At 39.7% G+C, this 23,932-nt stretch overlaps 1 protein-coding gene across 9 annotated transcripts in view; it reads right to left on the bottom strand.

Moving 5' to 3' along the window:
• The window catches only part of Csnk1g1 (casein kinase 1 gamma 1), a 161,213-nt gene that overhangs the window by 114,164 nt on the left and 23,117 nt on the right, over positions 1-23,932 (bottom strand). For 8 of the 9 annotated variants that reach the window (XR_009380266.1, XR_009380267.1, XR_009380268.1 and 5 more), the window contains exon 2: positions 8,005-8,053. The exons of the other annotated variant lie outside the window; for it this stretch is intronic. The gene's annotated coding sequence lies outside the window, so the exon portion shown is untranslated. The remainder of the gene's footprint in view (positions 1-8,004; positions 8,054-23,932) is intronic. 9 annotated transcript variants of the gene reach the window in all.

Genomic DNA, 23,932 nt, shown 5'->3' with positions numbered 1-23,932 from the left:
GTTGATTTTAGCCAAAATATATTTACTAGAGGGCTATCTTTAAAGCAAAGAAAATGGGACTAGAGAGATGGCTTAGCAGTTAAGAGCACATATTGCTCTTCTCAGAACAAGTTTGGTTCCCAGCACCCATGGCAGTTGGCTTACAACCAGCTGTAACTCCAGCCCCAGGGAACCCAACACACTCTTCCGGCCTCCACAGAAATATGTTACAGGTTCCGGTGCTACTGTTTCTCTTGTCCACAATTCCAATTAATGTCACTATTCTCATTATCTCCACTCCTTAAATCTCAGTCTGTTACAATACTATAGTTTCAGTCCTCACATTTTCCACATTTCTTCATTTAAAGGGTCGTACTCAGAGTTGGAGAGATAGCTCAGAGGTAGAGCACTTGCTGTGTAACCCTGACGACAGTTCAGTTCCCGGCACCCACATAAAAAGCCAGGTATCCTGCAAATGTCTGCCGTTTAATTCTGAGGTGTCTGACTCCCTCTTCTGTTCTCTGCCTTTACACAAGCATGTGCACCTGTACATATACTCACTCACACAGACATATCCACACACAAATAAATTAAGCCTTTAAAATTGCTTCTACTTAAAAACAATACAAAACTCATCTTAGCTAGGCCTATGAATGCAGCTAAGTGGTAGATGCTTGACTAACATGCACAAGGCCTTGGATTCAAGCAAAGTTGGAGATTTTACAGGTTATTTTGAAGTTCTAGTAATCAAGACACTAGAGTACTGGTGAGATAAACAAATCAGAGAAACAGAATAGATGCTCAAAATGGACTGGTATCAATATGCACAAACTTGTTTTTTTACAAAAGGACAAAGGCAATTCTAGGAAAACCATGCACATTCATGAGTATGACTGTGTGCATGCTCAAATGTATGCAGACACACACACACACACACACAGAGATTCTAGATGTAGACATATACTTTTCTCAAAATTTAACTCAAGTTAAAAGTAGTGTTGCAGCCGGGCGGTGGTGGCACACGCCTTTAATCCCAGCACTGGGAGGCAGAGCCAGGCGGATCTTTGTGAGTTCAAGGCCAGCCTGGTCTACAGAGCGAGATCCAGGAAAGGCGCAAAGCTACACAGAGAAACCCTGTCGCGAAAAACAAACAAACAAACAAACAAACAAACAAACAAAAAAAGTAGTGTTGCATGCCTTTAGTCCTAGCACTTGGGAGGCAGAGACAGGTAGATCTCTGTCAGTTTGAGGCATGCTGAGTCTACACAGAGATAATGTGTCAAAAATACTAAAACCAACCAAGCAAAAAACCCAAAAGTCCAGCTCAAAAATGGATCATAGACATAGCTGCATGTGTATATGTGTGTCTGTGTGAGTGAATGCCTTGTGTGTCGATGTACTCAGAGGCCAGATCAGGGTGTTAGATCCCTTTGAACTGGGTTATAGATAGCTGTGAGCCACTTGACGTGGGTGCTAGGAACTGAACTCAAATCTGCAAGAGCAGCAAAAACCCTTAACCACTGAGCCATCTCTCCAGCCCCTTTTTAAAAGTTTATTTTATTTTTTCAGTTTTCTGAGACAGGATCTCAGTGTAGCCCTGGCTGGTCTGGGACTCACTACGTAGAACAGGCTGGCTGTGAACTCAGAGTTCTATCTGCCATTGCATGTGCTGGGATTTAAAGGTGTGGGGTCTCAATTCTGTGGTCTCTGGTATAAAATGAGACACTGTCTTAGGGTTTCTAATGTTGTGGTAAAATAATATGACCAAAAGCAACTTGGGAAGGAAAGGGTTTATTTTATCTTACAGCTTATAAATCCATCACTGAGGGAAGCCAGGGCAGGAACCTAGAAGCAGAAACTGGAGCAGAATCCATAGAGGAGTTCTGCTTATTGGCATTCTCCTCAGGGCCTGCTCAGCCTACTTTCTTATAGAACCCAGGACCACCAGCCCAAGGCGGCCTTGTCAACAGTGATTTGGGCCCTCCCACATCAATTATCAATCAAGAAAATACTTCACGGGGTTGCCCACTGGCCAACCTGCTGGAGGTATTTTTTCAATTGAGGCTCCCTCATCCAAAATGACTAGCTTGTGTCAAGTTGACATAAACAGCTATCTAGAAAGTAAAAACAGTACAGAGAGGAAGAAAGGAAGAGAGGAAGGAAGGAAGGAAGGAAGGAAGGAAGGAAGGAAGGAAGGAAGGAAGGGAGGGAGGAAGGAAGGAAGGAAGGAAAGAATTACAATTTCTATGATGTTGAAAATAAATTCAAATATATCTTGTCTGTAGAACATTACAATTTTTGAAAGGGGAGGGTAGATTTTGAAAAAGCACCAAGCATACTAGGCAAAAAATGCTTGTTGAAGAATAAAATGTATAGTTATGGTCCCACTAAAAAGCAAAACCAAAAAGTCGGATGGTGGTGGCACATGCCTTTAATCTCAGCACTGGGGAGGCGGAGGCAGGGGGATCTTTGAGTTCGAGACCAGCCTGGTCTAAAAAGCGAGTTTCAGGACAGCCCGAACTACACAGAGAAATCCTGTCTTGAGAAAGGAAAAAAAAAAAAAGAAGAAGAAAAGCAAAACCAAAAAAAATATTGAATCCTTTTGCAACATGCTCTTAGAAGTCTAAGTTACATCAAAAAACAAACAACTGATTGCAAAAGAACAGGGTTACAAAAAAAAGAATGGATCTAATTTTTCTATTTGCAACTGGGAAGATGCTTCGGTGGGTAAAGTTCCCGTTGTGCAAGCATGGGAGCCTGAGTTCAGATCCCCAACCATGGCAAAAGCTGGACAGTAGTGGGAAGTTAAAGACAGGAGGATCCTGAACACCTGCCTGCAGGCTAAAATGGTAAGCTGCAGGCTCAGTGACAGACTCTCATCTCAGAAAAAAAAGGGGGGTGGGGTGGGGGAAAGACACCTAACACTGTCCTTTGTCCTCCACATGCACACTCTACACATGTGTAAATATGCATACCCCTTATACAATTATTTTCCTTTTTGAAACAGGTCTACGGAGCTCTGGCCATTCTGGAACTCACTATGTAGACCAGGTTGGCCTCAAACTCAGAGATCTGCCTGCCTCTGCCTCCCAAGTGCTAGCACTAAAGGTGTGTGCCACCACTCCCACAATTTAAAAAAAATTTGTTTTATTTCATTTAGAAAAAAATTAGGAGCTGGAAAGATGGCTCAATGGTTAAGAGAATTGACTGTTCTTCCAGAGGGCCCAGGTTCAATTCCCAGTACCCACATGACAGCTCACAATCATTTGTAACTCTAATTCCGGAGGCTCTGACTCCTTCTTTTGGCCTCTAGGTGTGTATACACCCAAAACACTCATACACATAAAATATGTTAAGTTAAATTTAAAAATTTTTAATTAAAATTTTTAATTTTATTTTTTAATTAAAATTTTTAATTTTATTTTTTGACTCAGGGTCTCATTAGTAGCCCAGCCTGCCCTAGAACTCATTGTGTAGCACAGACTGACTAGGGACCCACAGCAACTCCCCTTGCCCTTAGCCTCTCTAGTACTAGGATTACAAATGTGAGCCATCATGCCCCAGCTTCATTATAAATAATCTTTTTAAAATAAATGAATAACTTATTTATTTATTTTACTTTTTAATTTTTTTATAAATAATCTTAAGCAATCATGTACTACTTCGGGAATGAAAAATTTTTTAAAACATTTTTTTTTTATTGATTCTTTGGGAATTTCAGATCATGCCCCCCAATCCCACTCATTTCCTAGTCCTTCCATGTCTGCCTTCCACCCTGTAGCCTCCCCCCAAAAGAGAACGAAAAATAAAAACAATACAAATAATTAAACAAAACACAACTCTTCACTCCTCCGTCTTGCTCCACTCTCCATCACATATTCATTTGTCACAGAGGCCTTGGGAGCTGCGGTGTATCACACAGACTCTTTTGCCCAAGCAGCTTTACTTGCAAATGTTCATTGCAGTGAGCTGTAGGTCTGGTTCAAGGCCTTTGGCTTCTGCCTCCCAAGGACATCTTGCTGTTACCCCTAGTCATGGAGAGCCAGGGGCTATGGTTCTACAGGACCGGTTCCTTCAGGGGCTCCGGCAGGTCATAGATGGGGTAGACGTTGGGGTAGGCCAATTCAAAGTCCTGGATGTGGGCCTGGGTGGTAGCTAAGTTAGTCAGTCCAGGCCTCCACTGGGACCACCCTCCCAGGTGAGGGTCAGGGCCACCTCTCCTGTGCCCAAGCTATCAGGGCCAGTTCTCCCCAACATATGGTGAGGGGTAACGTCAGCTCTACCATTGCAGAGGCCGGTGGTGTTGGGCCTCAGTTTTTCCAGGACCATCAAGGGTTGGGGACAGCTCTCCTGTGCCCACAACACTGGGGCCAGTTGGGGGAGGCAGCTCTCCTGCTGAGGCAGCTAGTGAGGGGCCAGACCAGCTCTCCAGTGCCCAGGCCACTGGGGCTCCCTCTCTGATGGTCCCCAGTGGTAACACTGACCCTGGCTGTAGTAGGACCATGAACCTACTAGATATAGCCTTGGCTGCAGCTCAGGCCTGGACATCACCATGGCCTTGGGTGGCAGTGCAGGCCACTCGGATCAGTATGGCCCCTAGCAGCGGTGGCATGGTTCTCAGACATCAACACGGCCTCAGGTGGTGGCCCAGACCTTGAGCATCTGTATGGCCTATGGTAACATGGGCTACGGACATCAACACCAACCCTGGTTGCAGCAGGGCCATGGACCTAGACACGGCCCTTGGCTACAGCTCAAGCTGTGACCATGGCCCTGAGTGGCCTCAGGTGGCGGCCCAGACCTCAAGCATCCAGATGCAGGGCTTTTGGTGGCAACAAAGGACATGGACATCAACACAGACCCTGGTTGGAGTAGAGCCATGGACATGGTCCTTGGCGACAGCACAGGCCACTCTTCTCAGTCTGTTCCTCACCGCCATTGCATCTTTGGTTCTGCTTCTCTCCAAGGTGCACAAATTGCTCTCACGTCTCCTTCTCTCCCATTTCTCCACCACAAACCTGTTCATCGCCAGCCAGCCTGCCTGCCCACCCACCTGGGCTGCTTGGCACCTGGCAGCCTGTCAGCAATGGAAACTTTTGTCCTGGGCTAGAGAGATAGCTCAGAGGGCTGGAGAGATAGCTCAGGTTGAGAGATCTTGCAAGCTGTTCCAACAGACTTGAGTTTTACACCTAGCATTCACATTGATTAACACATAACTACCTCTAACTCCAGCTCTAGGGAATCCAACAAATTCTTCCAGCCTCCACACATACCTGCTGTATATGTGTGCACACAAGTGTGTGTGTGTGTATGTGTGTGTGTGTGTGTGTGTGTGTGTGTGTATCTCAAGATTGAGCACACAAATATTTTTAAGAAAAAATTTTTTGTTTTGTTTTGTATTGCTTTTTTTTGAGACAGTGTTTCTCTGTGTAACAGTCCTAGCTGTCCTGGAACTTACTCTGTAGACCAGGCTGGCCTCAAACTCACAGAGATCCACTTTTTAATCTTGTCAGTTAATAAAAAACAAATTCTGGGCTGGGTGGTTGTGGCACACACCTTTAATCCCAGCATTCGGGAAGCAGAGGCAGGCAGATCTCAGTAAGTTCAAAGCCAGCCTGGTTTACAGATCGAGTTCCAGAACAGGCTCAAGAGCCACACAGAGAAACCCTATCTTGAAAAAACCAAAACCAAAACAACAACAACAAAAAAACCCCAAAACAACAACAACTACTACTACTACTACTACAAAAAACAAATTCTGGAACTGGAGAGATAGCTCAAAGGTTAAGAGCACTGGCTGCTCTTCCAGAGGTCCTGAGTTCAATTCCCAGCAACCACATGGTGGCTCACAATCATCTACAATGAGATCTGGTACCCTCTTCTGGCCTGCAGGCACACATGCAGGCAGAACACTGTATACATAATAAATAAATAAATCTAAAAAAAAAAGTAAAAGAAAACAAATTCTAAGATGAGGAGGCTGGGAAGATGGGTCAGTAGATAAAGTGCTTGCCCCAAAAGAATGGAGATAGGAGTCCTGATTCCCAGCACCATGTACATACCAAGTATGCATAAGCAGCCCACTTTTAATTCCAATGCTTGGAAGGCCTGAAGACGGGGATCCTGAGTGTAAACTGGATAACTGGACTAGCCAGAAAGGAGAGATCTAGGTTCAATTCAGAGATCCTGCCTCAATGAATTCAGAGAACAGCAATCAAGGGAGATTCATGATGTCAGACTCATGCCTCCAAACACATGGGAACACGTGTAAACATGCACATGTGCCCCACCTGGACATACACCATATTTTTTAATTGTAAGATGAAAATTCCCTAGTTTTCTACTACCAAACTAGCAAAACAGGTCTATAGAACTTACCTTCTTCTCATCTCAATGAGGAGCCTAAGGCAAATGACTTAGTAAGCTTCACTGAACTCCCTCTCTCACCATAACTACCTCTGTCCTCTTCTGAGAACTTTTCCATTACAAAGACATGCTGTGATACTCATCTCCTGGTCATCATTTCCTATTTACCATCCTCTCTCCCACAAGTCCTACACACACACACCAAGTGCTCTGCTTCTACTCCTGTCTTCAACACTCAATAACTGCAGTTTTAATTTCATCTCCTCAAACCAACTGAATCTTTGTCCTGTCATAGTAAGTCACACACATTTGAAGCTAAACCAAGAACACTTTCTAGCCCTTCTTTTTTGCTTTTTTAGAATGTTGAGAGTTAAACTGTAGGCCTCAAGCGTGCTAGGAAACGTGTTTTATCATCTTTATCTCCAGGCAAAGAGAATCCATGTCTTGAAAAACCAAAAGGAAAAAAATAATATGTATCTGTGTGGGGGTTTGCTCATGTGCATTCAGTTGCCTGTGGAGGCCAAAGAGGGTGTTAGATCCCCTGGAGGTGAAGTTACAGGTGCTTGTGAACTGCCGTACAAGGGTGCTGAGAACTGAACTCAGGTCCTCTGAAAGAGCAGTGCACTCTCTTAACCACTGAGCCATCTCTCCAGACCTATTCAAATCATTCTTAATTAAACTAACAAATATTTACAAAGTTCCTTCTAAAACTGGGATAGTCACTGTTAGCAGGAACAGTGAACTCAACATTTACAGTTGGTTCTGTTCTTACAGCTTAGAATATAGAAGGGACATCATAAACGAGCACACATATAAAAGAACAACAAATGAGCCGGGCGGTGGTGGCGCACGCCTTTAATCCCAGCACTCGGGAGGCAGAGCCAGGCGGATCTCTGTGATTTTGAGGCCAGCCTCGTCTCCAAAGTGAGTTCCGGGAAAGGCGCAAAGCTACACAGAGAAACCCTGTCTCGAAAAACAAAAAACAAAAAAAAAAGAACAACAAATGCTGAGATCGCGGTGTAAATTAGACGAGTTGCTGAAATAATGAATTTAAATTTGAAGACTGAATTTCAGATAGATGCTGGAACTACTACAGCTCAGTACAGAGGGTCTGCCTAGCATGCACAAAGCCTTGCGTCTGATCTCCAGCACAAGGTCTAAGGACTTTCTTTATTCAGTCTCACTAAGTTACCACTTTTAATAGTGAACTACAGACAGAGTATCCAGATACAGGCAATACCAGCCTAGAGATGAAAGGCTTTTGGCAAAGGAGACCAACAAGGCAGGGCATCATAGTCAGAAAGGTGAAGAGGTAGCAGGAGTCCATTATTCAGTACTTTTTTAAAGGTCACTGAAAGCAGTAAGAGGCCTTTAAAGCAGGGAGTGACATATATACTTAAAAGGATATCAACTTGTAAGAGGCATTTAGATTTTTTAAAGATGATTAGCTCTGGGTACTGTATCACCTCTTGAGCAGGTTCAACCTCAATGTGACTGCTTTCTCAAAGAGTAATTATTACTTTTCATAGAGGACACTGGGAACACAGAAGACATGGTCACTACTGCCTCAGCAAGTCCAATCTAGCCAGAAGAATGCAAAGCTTGAGCTCTCTTCCTTCTGCTACACTAACCAAGGGTTCTTGCCCACCACTTACTCACCCATTCAGTCCCATTGAGTCAAAAGAGCACTGGCCTCACACCTGTCCTCCTGAAACAAACAAAAACAAACACATATAGAATGTTTTTAAAACACATTCACAAAGCTTTTGCTGGGCAAGCAAGTCCTCCCTCCCTTGAGCAACTTAGTTTCTTCTATTTCTCACACTGAACATCCCCATTATTTGAGTAGCATATTTAAAATACACTCCTTTTATGGCAAAATTTCTTTAAGGGGTTAAATTTCTATCTTTAAAAATTGATTTGTTGAGAAACACCTCACATACTATATGATCCATCTATATAAAGGACAAGGGGAGAGGGTGTAGCTCAATAGGTAGAGTATTTTTCTAGCATACATGAGACCCTGTTCAAACCCATAAACTGAATAATAAGTGGGTGCAGTGGTAGACACCTGTAATCCCAGCACTTGGTAGGTGCGAGTAGGAAGATCAGAAGTTCAGTTACCCTCAGTGAGACAATGAGTTGGGAGTCCAGCCTAGGTTTAATGAGACTCTGTCTCCAAAATGCGCGCGCACACACACACACACACACACACACACACACACACACACACACACAAAACAAAAAACAAAAAACAAAAAACAAAAAACAAAAAACAAAAAAAAAAAACAGTAAATGCCATTCCTAGCATAGAGGTAACTTTCAAATGCAGAGATTTCAAGTACACTATACCTTACCTCACAGTTAGTGCAAATGTCTTTTATTGAAGCCTTTGAAATTTATTATTATTGCATGTGTATAGATGACCTATGTGTGTGTGGTACCATCCCAAGCATGTATGTGTGGAGGTCACAGGAAAACTTCATGAAGTTGGTTCTCTCCATTTACTTTAACATTGTTTCTGGGTATTGAACTGAGGTGGCCAGGCTTGGATGGCAGGTGATTTTACCTGCTGAGCCATTTCATCGGCCCATTAAAGACTCTGGAACTGAACATTGAACCAAGAACTTTTGTGCAGGCTAGTCAAGCACTGTATTATCACTGAAACAGTGTATTCTCTACATATCCTTGGCTGTCATAGTACTCTATTTCTACTGTCTGCGGCCTCAAACTCACAGAGAACTGCCTCTGCCTCCCAAGTGCTAGGATTAAAGGTGTGGGCCACGATTCTCAAACTCACAGCAATCCTCCTGCCACAGACTCCTGAGTACTAAGAATACAGGTGTGCACCTCCTACCCAGTTCTTGAATTTATTTGCCTGGTTAAACAGCATTTCTAGTTGGTTTACTCATATTGAGTTTAGGCTGGGGAAAGATTTGATGTCAGTGTTCTTCCTTTCTCTTGGCTTTAAAAAATATTTATTTTGAGGCTGGAGAGATGGCTCAGAGGTTAAGAGCACTGGCTGCTTTTCCAGGGGACCCAGGTTCAATTCCCAGCACCCACATGGCAGCTCATACCTGTCTGTAACTCCAGTTCCAGGGCTTCTGACACCATCGTGCAGATATATATGCAGGCAAAACACCAATAAATACAAAATTTAGGGAAAAAAATTTATTTTTATTTTGAGTGAGTATTGTGCCTGGGTATATGGATGTGCACTGTGTGTGTGTGTGTGCCTGGTGCCTGCAGAGGCCAGAAGAGGGGTCAGATCTCCTAGAATGGAGTTAGAGACAGCAGTGAACAACCATGTAGGTGCTGGAAAACAAACTCAGGCCCTCTAGAAGAGCAACAGTACTCTTAAGCACTGAACATCTGTCCAGTTGCCTTTGGACCTCACCTTTAAATCTCCTAAATCTTATCAACATAAATATGGTGGTGACTTTGTCAATGTAAAGTAAGTGTACTATAATATTGGGAGATTTTAATAAAGAAGAGGAAAAATATGTAGTTATGTAATAAAATTTACAGCTGGGCATGGTAGCACATGCATTTGATTCCAGTGCTTGGGAAGCAGTGGGCAGACCAGTGAGCCTCGTCTACATAGCAAGCTCCAGACCAGTCAGGTACGTAGTGAGATGCTGTCTCAAAACTAAAAAATCACAAGTTAATATGAGTAAATATTAGTTTACTCGATGGCTCTACTGTTGGGGCTGCACCATAACTGAATCTAGCACCTAACTATTTTCTTCTTCCCGTGATACATCAGTAGGGATTGCCAAATTGCATAAGGTCTTAACAGTGTGTGGTGGTCTTGGAAAGAATAATTGCAAATGATTTTCTTTCCAAATTCCACTGTAACATAAAGATATCTTGAAACTTGTGGTAAGTTATCTGATTTTCATACCCCAATGAGGTTTTCTTTGCTACTTTTACTTTAGAATTGTTATTAGTTAATTCAGTATCTTAAAAAACAGTTATGGGCCAGATGTGATCAAAGCCCACCTTGTCTACATAGTGAGTTCCAGGACAGCCAGACCCTGTTTCAAAAAAAAAAAAACAGCAGCAGCAGCAACACACACACACACACACACACACACACACACACACACACACAAACAAACAAGAAAGGGTAGTCTAGTAGTTAGAGGATCAATAGGCATAACATATATATATATATATATATATATATATATTTTGGAGACAGGGTTTCTCTGTAGTTTTGTTATTTTTAACATTATCTTTCCTGGAGAACTATTTACTTTGCATAAATACAGATGCATCCAGGTTTAATTGTTCTATGAAACTATATAAACTTTATAAATTTTGTCACATTTGTCTGTCAAATTATACATACCTTTTAACTAATAAAATGTTACCTACATTAAATGAGAAGTCCTAAGAACATTAGAAATAAATGTTATACTTCTTTTCTTTTGCAAAAGTAGTTGAGCCACTTTAGAATCTACAGGCTTTTGCTGAGTGTGGTTGTAAACATCTGTAACTCCAACACTCAAAATGCTGAGGCAAAGGCAGCAAGACTGCAAGTTCAAGCCTTCCTTTTCCTGACCTCCAGACTCTCGTGTGTAGGTGAACACACCCGTACAAACATGGGTGCACGCACACATAAACACACACATGCAAAAAAGAAATAATAAAAGGTTGTATTCTTCCTTTTTTCTTTTCTTTTCCTTTTTTTGGGGAAGGGGAGGGGTTGGAGACAGATTTCTCTGTGCAATCCTGGTTGTCCTGGAACCCACTCTGTAGACCAGGCTGGCTCTGAACTAAGAGATCTGCCTGGCTTTGCCTCCCAAGCACTGAGATTAAAGGCATGTGCCACCATTGCCCAGAAATAACAAAAATTTTAAAAAAGGAAAGTGTTGCTTTTAAAGCTACAAGCAAAGATGGAAGCCTAATTTGCTGCACACCTGTAGTTCCAGCTCTCAGAAGGCTAAGGCAGGAACTTTAAAAGTTTGAGGCCTGCCTGGGATATACAGTGAGATCCTGTATCAAAGAAAAAAAATATCAAGGTTGAGATTCACAAAATATATCTTATTTAAAAAGTGCTGAGAAACCCTGTCTTGAAAAACCAAAAAAAAAAAGTGCCTTTTTTAATCATTTTGATTTAAAACAAACAAACAAACAAACAAACAAACAAACAAACCTCAGAGCCCCACATAGCTCAAACTGGTCTGGAACTTGTTAGAAAGCTGAAGATGACCTGGAGCTCCTAAGCCTAGGACCTCTCTCCAGGGTACCACTCCCAGCTCAGGAGTACCTTGCTCACCTTAATTATAATGTTTTTGACAGAGAAATTCAGAAAAGTAAGATTAGTACTGCTAGCCTGATAAATTTAATATTTATATCTTATTCAAAGAAAATTTCCCACTTCTCAATTTCAAATCCAAGACAAGAATAATTTAATGCATTATATTAATGAAACAAGCAGTCTTCAAAATAAAAGTTTATTCTACACTGAGATAATGAAAACATTTGTATCTCAAAGACATGGTTTTGTAACATAAAAGGAAATGGCTGTATCACAAAACTGCCACATCCATCAGGTAGGAATGTATTGGCTTCTGATACTGCACCAGCACTAAGGACACTAGTACTGCAAATTTCAGTTAAAAGTTTCTGGAACTAACACACTAGCTGGACACAGTGGCACACATCTATAAGCTCAGCACTGGGGAAGCAAGACAAAGTTCAAGACTAGCCTGGGCTACACTGTGAGATATTGTCTCAAAAAGAACTAATAATAGAAAAGTCTTACAATTACGAAACGACCACATCATTACATTTTGTCTGGACAGCCACTGGAATGAAGGAGGAGAGTTGTTATAACAACCCTGAACACAAGGCCTCAAGTCTTTTTCTATATTTTCCACAAAACCATTGACAACACAACACAGAAACAAGTCTCATAGGAGTGCAGGTTACACTCTAATTTGACCTTATATACCATTTTATCATATTTTTTATACCTAAAATCTTGAGTAAGTATATTTTGCTTACTGAAATTCTTATTTACATTTTTAAATTTTCTATGCAGTATAACTTACCGTAACATGAATCTTGCCATATTCTTTTCTCCTTCCTATTGTTTGGATAAACTAGTAACAAAGTTCTTTGTTGTTGTTTTTTTCCCCCAAAGGCCCAGGCTAAGCTGTTTATTTGTTCATACCTCTCCCTTTACTCTTTATAAAATCATATATAGCCCAGGCTGGCTGGCTGGCCTTGAATTCTTGACCTTTAAGCCTCCACATCCTACTTGTGGGGGAATTAGAGGTGTTTAAAGCCATGCCCTCTTAAGGTGTTCAGGTATATAAGATACTCTTATTGGTACATTCAAAACAAGTTTTTAGAGTCAGTTTTTTCAGACTTTAAGACAGAGCTCATTTCATCACAGCATTTCTGCTCTGACCTCGCTCTTGCACTCATCTTGAATAAACTTTCACTGTTCTACCTGTGGTATCTGCTGGTTACCTGAAGATCAGCTCTTCAAAAGCTACAACTAACTTTAGTACAGCCACTACTTTTTATTTAACATCTGATTCATCTCAAATAAGTATTTATTGGGGGCTGGAAAGATGGCTCAGCGGGTTTAGGGCACTGACTGCTCTCCCAAAGAACCTGGGTTCAAATCCCAGCACCCACATGGCAGGTAACAACTGTCTGTAACTCCAAGATCTGACACTCTACACAGACTTACCTGCAGGCAAAATACCAATGCACATAAAATAAAAGGAAATAAATTTAAGAAAATAAGTATTTATTAAACACTGACTACAGTTAAACAAACATAAGTAATTTTGCCTGCCTGGCTAGAATGTGTGAAGTTTTATTTATTTTCTTCTTTCCTATTAATTGCCATTATCTGCTTATTGCTTCATCTTATAGCTTATATGAAAGTGAGAAATGTATAGATTTCACTTGGTAATCTTAAAACAAAGCCTGTTCAGCCAGGTGTAGTGGCACACGCCTTTAATCCTAGCACTTGGGAGGCAGAGGTGGATCTCTGTGAGTTGGAGGCTAGCCTGGTCTATGTAGTGAGTTCCAGGAAGGCCAGGGCTACAGAGTGAGACCCTGTCTCAAAGAAAACAAAACAAAACAGGCAAAGTCTGCCTTTCCCCAGATTTTGTTCTCTGTATTCACATCATAGGATATAATAATAATAATAATTACAAAACTATGTTTGATAAAGATATTGGTCACATTTTAGAATGGCAGTATCTAAAATGTCTTAGTTCAAAGCTAGGAATGGTGGTACATAACTATAATCTCTACAGGAAGCAGGAGTATTGTGAGTCTGAGGCTAGTGTGGACTACATAGTGAGATCTTGTCTCAAAAACTCAAAACCAAAGCTAGATGTAATACAAAGTTGTACTCCCAGCACTTGAGAAGTGGAGGCAAGAGGAATAGGAGTTAAAAAAGCATTTAAAAAAAAAAGTCAGTCATCTTTAGCTACATAGTGAGGATTGAGGCTGGTCTGGGTTCATAAGACACTGTCTCAAAAAATAAATAAATAAATAATTTTAAAAACCAGTAAAATATGTATTTTTATACAAACACACATACATATTGGTCCTTACATGCCATTATACTTAAATATTCTAAGCATATTAGTTAAATCCTTCCACAAGCATCATCCTCAAATCAGATAATGAAACCAAGATGCTTAAGATCATAAAGCTGCAGAAGTGGAAAAGGGCATCTGACAGCCTATCTTAATAGCCTCACTTATACAACTATGCCTTAAAAACACTTTACTGATCGATCATCAAACACTGCAAAAAGAGAAGTATGATTGTGCCAGGACCACATACTCTTGTGGTCTAAGATTATAAATGAACCTCACCCAATTTCTTCAACTGATCCTTAAGATTCATTGCTGACTATGCAACAATATACAGATTATCCCATGAGAATTCTTTCAGGAAATAAGGATATATTTTGATGTGTAAGTACATGTATATTTTTGTCACCACAATGCTGTTGAATTAAAACAGAAAGAAAGTTTGTTGTATGTAGAACACTGCATTGTAGTGTATGCTGGGGGTGGTGGTAACTTTTGCACCCACAAAAGCACCTGAACCACAAGAACTGATGTATGACTGAAGGAAGGACTCTTTGGGCCTTTCAATGTTTTTAGTACTTAGGAACAGTGAACACTATTTTTTTTCCTGTAACCATCTTTTATAATTAAGTAGTAACAGAAGAAATAAAAGTTTATTTTAATAAGAATGGAGCACCTTTTTAAAAAAATGATTTGTGTTTATTGGCTTTTGTGTGTGTGTATATGTGTGTGTGTGTGTGTGTGTGTGTGTGTGTGTGTGTGTGTGTGTATGAATGTATGCCATGTATGTGCATATCCATGAAAGTCCACTTGTGAGCTGCCTGACATGGGAACTGAACTAGCAAAGCAGTAAGTGCTCTTTTTTTTTTTAAATTTAACTTTATTTTATGTGCATTTATTTTACCCACAGTGCTAGGTTTCCTGGAACTGGAGTTACAGACAGTTGTGAGCTGCCATGTGGGTGCTGAGAATTGAACCCGGGTCCTCTGAAAGAGCAGCCAGTGCTCCTAACCACTGAGCCATCTCTCCAGCCCCTCAAAGGCACTATTTTTTTTTCTGTAAGCATCTTTTATAACTAAGTAGTAACAGAACAAATAAAAGTTTATTTTAATAAGAATGGAGCATCACCTTAATTGTTAAAAAAAAAAAGAATGGAGCATCATGAAGTGGTCTTCAATCACATTTCACCTTTCTGGAAGGGAGCCATGGATACGGTCTCTCTCAGAAACAGCACAGCAGGCTTCCATTTGAACTTTTATAAATATATATGATCAGCACCTTTCAATATTTTCAGTAAAACTCACTCTATATTGTATCAACTGAGGGAAGTATGAGTAGACAGCTCTAACCTAAAAACCAAGCGATCTGTCCTATCATCTATTAACATTGCACTACTCTCACACTTAATGGCTTACCAAGAAAAACTCTGCAGCCCCAGCATCATAAGAGATAAATTTAATTTCTACAACAAATTAAAATTGTAGATAACTGGGTCCACAACTACTTTAAATGTTATGCAGTTGTTTTGTTATTATTGATTTTGCTTCTGGGCAATTCTGGGGATGGAACCCAGTGAGGGCTGCATGCATGTTAAGCAAACACATTGAGCCCCACTCGCCAAACCCACAGCTACTTTAAATAAATGGGTTTGAAAGCTCCATGATTATAACTACCTGCAACTACTATAAACCCTAGCGTTTAATGCACATCTCTCAGCTTTTAGAGTTTATAAAAACACTGTTTGAGTGCCTACTGAATAAGTACTATACAATAAGGTGAGACTAAACTATTCTATGAGAAGTACTATTTTTTTTACCTTACACATGACAGAAAGTTTAGAGATTAAGTTGTCTGACAGGACATGGCTAAGAAATGGCAGGAAAAACAAAAAACAAAAACAAAAACAAAAACAAACCTCGAAAATCAAATATGCTGGATCCCAAAGGGCCTACTTACATCATGTACATCATCATACTATATCATATTTTGAGCCCTTTCCATGTGAATGAAAATCTCTGTATCTCAATTTTTTTGCTGTGGCTTAATTAATCAATTTTAGCTTTTTGAGACAGGGTCTCTTTACCAACCCCTGGCTACCCTGGAACTCACTATATAGACCAGGCTGGCATCAAATTCACAGAGATTCACCTATCTCTGACTCCTGAGTGCTGGGATTAAAAGCGTGCCCACCACATCCGGCAGTTTTACTGTGGTTTAAGACAAGGACAGCAAAAGGAAAGGTATGCATGTATGTGTACCCAGGATTTTTATTTTATTTATTTTTTAACACCAAGGATGGAATCCAGGGCCTTGGTCATGATGAGCAAAAAAATCTCTGCCACTGTGTCTGGCAAGATGTCTCAGCAGGTAAAGGTGCTTGATACCAACCCTGACAACTAGAGTTCAAACCCTGGAACCCACATGGTGGAAGGAGAGAACTGACTCATACAAACTGTCCTCTGACTTCCATATTAACATGCCTCTCTCTCTACACACACATACACACAAGCAAATAAATTTAAGTTTTAAACACTGTTTTGAAAGAAAGAAGAAAAGCAGCTAATATGGGAGGTTGTTTCAAAGTTGAAAATTCAGAGAATTTCTTCTGAGTCACCCTCTCTATCAGATCAGAGCTACTAGGGCAAGTTGTGATAGATGCTTAGCTGTGTTTTGCCTTGGTTAGTATATGACCTGAGTCCAGTTCCTAGAATGCACAAGGCAGAAGGAGACGTGACTCCCACAAGTAGACAAGCTATCCTATAATATCAACATGTGGACTGTGATGCACACCCATACATACATACATACATGGAAATAAATGTTTCGGAATATTTGTTTACACTGTGTGAAGATGTATTGCTGTGATTAGCTTAATAAAGAACTGAATGGCCAATAGTTAGGCAGGAGAAATAGGCAGGATTTCTGGGGAGAGAGAGGAAGAGGAGAAGGAATCTGGATTACACCAAAGAGATGCCAGGACACTGAAGAAGTTGGACATATGGTACAGAGCAGAAGTACCAAGCCACGAAGCAGAATGTAGATTAATAGAAACAGGTTAATTTGAGTTATATAATTTGAGTTGAGTAGAAGCCTAAGTAAGCTAAAGGCCAAACCTTCTTAATAAGTCTCTGTGTCATTATTTGGGGACTGGTGATTCAAAGATAGTCCAACAAGAAAGCTTGCTGCAAACAATTTTTTTAAGAGATGAAGTCTCACTATGTTGTTTAGGCTGGTTCTGAACTCCTGCTTTCAAGGGATCCTCCTGCTTTAGTCTCCCAAGAAAGTGGAATTACAGTATCACTACTATGTCTAGCTCAAGATATATCTTAAATATTGTCACTGAAATGATTCATTTCTCAGAGATGATGCTACAAAGAATGATCAGCTTTAGTCCATCCATGACAGTCTGGTGAAAACTATCTGGGTGCTTAGAATTTGCCACATAGAACGGGACAGAGAAAGAGCCAACAAAGAAAAAGAAAGGAAGACTGAGTAGAAAAGGTAAGAAAGAAATGGAGAAAATACCACAGAGATAAAATAAATTAAAAATACAAATGAAATGCTTATGAGTGTATTAATTATGCTTATGACATTATAGCAAATATGCTGATGTTTTAATTATAATCTTTGTGTGGGAGAATGTGGTTATGATCTGTTTAATGCTCATTATTTTCCAATAAATACTTACACCAAGCAATGAAAAAATTTTTCTAAGCTTATTTTAATGCTTTGTTGTTGATTTTCTTTAGCACTGAGGATCAAATTCAGGGCCTACCATATGTTAGGCAGGCATGTATCATGCTAGGCAGGCACGTATCACTCCCAGTCTCATGCTTAATTTCTTTTCCTCTTTTCTTTTTTGAGACAGGGTCTCATTTCTGTCTAAAATATAGATAGATAGATAGATAGATAGATAGATAGATAGATAGATAGATAGATACAGACAGATAGACAGACAAAACAATCAAAAATAAATAAATAGTTTCTGGTATGGTCGGGTGGTAATACAATAAGGCCCTGTCTCAAACAAACAAGCAAATAAAAAGTGTTTCTGATATACCTGGGAGGTGGTGGCGCATGCCTTTAATCCCAGCACTCAGGAGGCACAGGCAGGTGGATCTCTGTGAGCCAGCCTGGTCTACAGAGCAAGTTCCAGGACAGCCAGGACTATACACAGAGAAATCCTGTCTTCAAAAACCAAAAAGTTTCTGAAAAAGCACAATTTATACTAATCTACAAACATTCAAAACTTTAGTATAATAATAATAGACCAGGAAATTTATATTTATTTTCAGATTATATACACAGTTTAAACATGAGCTTAAAGTACAACAAAAGGATATTATTGTCCCTTTTGTTTTTGTTCTTTTAAAGCTGGGTCTCATGTAGCTCAGACTGGCCTGTAGCTAAGGGTGACCTTGAACCTCTTCCTTCCACTACTCAAGTAGGACTACAGATGTATGTCACCAGGCCAGAGAAGACAAGAATACTAAGAACACCACATTCAGTGGACTTGAAAGAGGTGCTTATACATGTTTTAAGTTTGTTTATGTTTTTGCCTGCCTGAGTTAATGTACACCATGTGCACATACATGCAGGAACCCTTGGAGTTCAGAAAAGAACATTGGATTCCCCTGGAATTGGAGTTACAAGTAGTTGTGAGCCATCATGTGGGTGCTGGGAACCAAACCTGGGGTCTTCTGCAAAAGCAATATTAACTGCTAAGGTCTCTTCAGCCCCCAAAGAAGTGCTTTTAATTTAAAACCCAAGTAATGACAGTAGCCAAGTTTGAACTACTGAAATCATGTATCTAAGTGATAGTTAAACTTCACCAAAACATGTTCTCAAAGTTCCATCATTTCCTCCATTACAACAGTTTTTCTATCTTTAATTCTTTAATGATACTTATAGAAGAATTAGTACAAAGATTCTGATCAGTGGTTTATTTTTTTAAGTATTATTAGTTAAGACAACCTACAAAGAAAATGAAATTCTGTTTTAAATACTTCTATATGCCACTCCAGTATACATTATGTATGAAAAGGGTAGAACAACAGTGGGTTACGAGGAAAATATGTTTCTCTTCTAATAAAACAGTTTTCACTTTCTGTATTCCTAAACACTTTCTTTAAGCCAAGTTATGCTAAAAGCAGTAACAAAAACTAACTTTCAAGACTGGAGAGATAGCTCAGCAGTTAAGGGCACATACTGTTCTTGTAAAGGGCCTGGGTTCTATTCCCAGCACCCATGTCGAGCTGTTCACAACAGCCTGTAACTCCAGGGGATCCAAAAAAATCTTATAAAAACAAACAAACAAAAAACCCTATATAACTTTATCTGAGTGATGAGTTCCTCCCCCCACCTACTCAAGTAAAATAAAGATTCCTCACACAAGTTTGTGTCCAGCTTGGGCTACATGGTGGATTCTAAGCCAGCTAGAATACAAAGTAAGACCCTATCTCAAAAGAGATAATAAAAAACAACAATAACAAAACCAAGACAACAACAAAAAACACTAACCAGGGAGCCTGGCAACTTTCCCAAATAATTGTTGGCTTTTAAAACTTCTTTATCATTAACTATCTCCCAAAGGTCCAGTATGTTTTTTCCATTAGCACTTACTTTATGATTGAGAATTTGAACTTTAAACTTTGATAAGCAACTCTTTGTCTTATAATCTTAATATTGCTGGGAGAGGGGAAGGCTGCCCGGGAAAGGGAGGGAATCAGCCAGAGGATGGGAGGAGCCCAAGGCGGCAGATGAGGAGAGGGACAAATCAGAACAAAGCATAATGACACATGTTTGAAATGCCAAATAAAACCAAATACTTTGTATGCTAACTTAAATAATTTTTTTTTAAAGAAAACAAAAAGTAGATGGAAGCAACTTAAGTTTCAACTATTTCTGTTAATATCAGACTTACATACAACCTAGATCATGACTTGAGTTCCTTGGACTTTTGAGAGTCAGCTCACTTTTTGTTGTTGTTGTTGTTTTTGGTTTTTCAAGACATGGTTTCTCTGTGTAGTTTTGGTGCCTGTCCTGGATCTCATTCTGTAGACCAGACTGGCCTCGAACTTGCAGAGATCCACCTGGCTCTACCTCCCTAGTGCTGGGATTAAAGGCGTGCACCACCACTGCCCGGCGGGTCAGCGTACTTGTCTTGACCTATTTACGTCATTTCAGAAGCTTAAGGGGAATATTAACATTTATGCATCACACACTTACATATTTCAATGTAGCCTCACATTTTGCTTGTCTTGTCACTGAGCCTCCAGTACCAACATAAGGCTTTAACACAGTACCTACTGGATAGATTTATGATGCCTGAATAAATAATACTCTTCTTATTTCACATATCCATCTACCACTACACACATGATTGTGGCTTATCCAACTAGCAAATCAGATTTCTGCAACTCTATGGAAGAAGAGGCTCTTGTCTGTCTTATGTATGTATAGTACCAAGTACTGTGCCCAAACAAGCAAATAAATGTTTGGTTGAATTGACTGTTTTCATTTCTTATTCTAATTACAAGAAAATTAGGAAACAAAAATCACAATATACACAAAACATACAATTAATACTTTATATACATCTTACTTCTCTTCTTTCTTGTTTTAAGCACAAGTAGCCTATTGGTGTTAAAATAAACAACCTGCTCTCAATAACTATATATATCACTAAATATGCTGCTTAATCAATATGTTTTACAAATAATTTAAGAATAAAAATGTAGATCAAGAAAAATTTAATATATATAGTGTTTGGTGAGATAGCTTAGCAGTTAAAATCACATACCATTTCTGAAAAAGAAAGACCCAAACTTGGCTCTATGCACCTTTGTTGGTTCATAACCACCTGAAACTCCAGCACAAAGGGACCTGATGCCCTGTCTAGTCTCCGTGGGTGCCCCCCCACACCCTATACACACAAAAAAAATTTAATTTAATTGACATATGCAAGAATGGTGGTATATACCCAGCATTTGGGAGACTGAGGCAGGACCATCAGTTTGAGATTAGTTTGGGCTACATATCATAATTAATAGTAAAAATACCAATAATAATGACGGTGGGTATGAATATAACAAATCAGAAAAGCATCCATAACCATACTAGGAATACAGGTCAGTTGGTTAAGTGCTTGCTTGGATACACAAGGCTCTGCCTGGATTCCCAGAGCTACATATACCAGGCTTGGTGATGCATACTTGTAATCTCAGCACTTGGAGGTAGAGGCAGGAAGATCAAGAATTCAAGGTCACCCTCAGCTACACAGTGAGTTTTGAAACCACCCTAAGCTATACAAAACCCTGTCTCAAAAAAATCCACCACCACCAGGAAACAAACAAAACACAACAGCAAAAACACTCCACCATACACTACTATATGATCCAGTTACACACATCCTGAGCAAATATGCAAAGGATTCTAAGAGAGCACATCCCAGAGATACTTGAACATTCACATTTACTGCTGCACTATTCACAGTAGGTAGAGATATAGAACCAGACTAGATGTCTATCAACACACAGATGGATAAAGGAAATGTGGTATATACATACAATTGAATTGTATTCAGCTGTAAAAAGAAGTCAAATTATGACATTCACAAGAGAATGGATAGAACTAGAGATTTCATGGTAAATGAAATAAGCCAGAATCAAAAGGACATAAATGGCTTGGTTTTTTCCTTACACATGGAATCTGGATTTAAATCCTATATATATATGTAAGACATGAAAGTAGAAGGGAGTATGAAAGAAAAAAAAACTACAGGTAGGTGGTGGTGGGAAAACAACAGAGGTCAATGCAATATAGTCAATGAGAGGAAAAGGATGAACTATTGTAGGGGAACCAGTAAGAGGAAGAAGGGGAGGGCAGTTGGAGAATAAAAAACAAGTATAATGACATCTATAAATAAAACTTTAACAGTGAAACCCATTTCCTTATATGCTAACCAAATAATTTAAGGAAAAAAAAAACCTTCTAAATTCTTCACATTCTTACCAATACTTACTACCTTCTTCTCTGTATGTATTTTTTAGATAGCAGCCATCCTAAAGGTGATACATGGTATATTTGGACACAAAGTATTAGGGAACATAGTAAGTAACTACAGAAAAGGGATATTTAACAAAGTGGTGATTAGGAACAGTGCCAAGGGGCTGAAGAGATGTCTTAGTGGTTAAGAGCATTGACTGCCCTTCCAAAGGACCTGGGTTCGATTCCTAGCACCCACATGGCAGCTCACAACTGTCTTTAACTCAAGTTCCAGTGAATCCGACGCCCTCATACAGACATACACACAGGCCAAATATCAACACACATAAAAGTTTAAACAAACAAAAACAAAGAACAGGGCCACGAAGAGACAGGGCGGGAGTTAAATAAGAAAGGAGGCTGATTTAATCTCAGCACTTGGGAGGGAGAAGCAGGTTGAGCTCTGAATTCCAGGTCATATACTACAAAGTAAGACCTTCCTTCAAAAACTACATGAAATTTAAAGAAAGAAAGAAAGAAAGAAAGAAAGAAAGAAAGAAAGAAAGAAAGAAAGAAAGAAAGAAAGAAAGAAAGAAAGAAAATACTGTGTGTGGTGGTACACACCTTTAATCCTAGTACTGGAGGCAGAGCCATGTGGATCTCTGTGAGTTCAAGACCAGCCTGGTCTACACAGTGAGTTTCAAGACAGCCAGAGCTACATAGAGAGATTCTGGAAAAAAAAAAAAAAAAAAACCCTAAAGAAAGAAAAAAAGAAAAGAAGCTGGGCCTATAATCCCAGCACTTGGGAGCCAGAGGAAGAATTGCTCACAAATAGGAGGCCAATTTGATCTACACAGTGAATTCCAATTCATCTAGTGATACACAGCAGACAAAATTTCAAAAATTAAAGGTGTGGTGGCACACACTTTTAATTCAGCAGAGGTAGGCAGATCTCTGTAAATTTGAGGTCAACCTGGTCTACATGACAAGTTTGGGGCTACACAGTGAGACTGTCTCAAAAAAAAGGGGGGAAGATTGCAGGGAAAATAATTGACAATTACAAAAACATATGGTCAGAGAGTACAGTTTCTAGTATAGAACCATGGTCCTATGGTCAACAGCATAAGCATCTTCTAGTAATTTGCTTAAAATGAACGTTTTGGAATCCCATGTAAGAAGAGTTCAACTGGAAAGTCTTGACAGTGCAACTTTAACAAACTCTCCAAGGGATTCTGTTGTACACTACAAACTTAGAGTCACTGGGCTAGTCCCATCAGAGAACTAGAATTACATCTAATTAAAGGAAGTGGTAGCATGTGCTTTCAAGTGCACAGGGCCTTTAATATATATTTATGTTACATTAAATGAGGAGCAAGAGCAGAGAGAGTACTCAACTTCGGAGGCCCTGTTCCTCTTAATTACCACTGCTCTCAGGAAATGAAAAATATATTCTTTTAAGCTTTCCAAAAAATATTGACAAAACATGACTGTATGCCATGCCCAAGAACGACTAACCTGGGTCTACATTTTTTTGGTTTGCTTTCTTATTGGTTTTGGTGATGGGTATAAAAGCCAGGGCCTTGCATATGCTAAGTACATTCTTTACCACCACAAATTTTGATGTTACATTGTCATTATCATTCCTTCCATCATGTTTTCTACAACCCTAAGAGTTATTAAGTAATTTTTAAATTATAAACACTGTTAAAATCGATTAAAAAGACAGCACTGTTTCTCTGAAATATTATCTTTGGTAATTCTTTGAGACCTTTCAGGGGAATATTCCAGCAAAAAAAAAGACTGGGATTTACACTCTTTTCCTAGAAACAATACCAAGATTATTCACTTGAAACATTACTCACTCGAAACAAGTCTTAGCCTAGGATTTTTTTTCAACAGCAAATAGTGTCCTAAATCTTTTTGTTGTTGTTATTGGTTTTTTGAGACAGTGTTTCACTGTGTAACAGTCCTGGCTGTCCTGAATCTCACTCTGTAGACCAGGCTGGTCTGAAACTCACAGAGAT

The sequence above is a fragment of the Peromyscus eremicus genome, chromosome 7 (genome assembly GCF_949786415.1).
Source record: "Peromyscus eremicus chromosome 7, PerEre_H2_v1, whole genome shotgun sequence".
Taxonomy (NCBI): domain Eukaryota; kingdom Metazoa; phylum Chordata; class Mammalia; order Rodentia; family Cricetidae; genus Peromyscus; species Peromyscus eremicus.
This window is presented reverse-complemented; position numbering and strand designations above follow the sequence as displayed.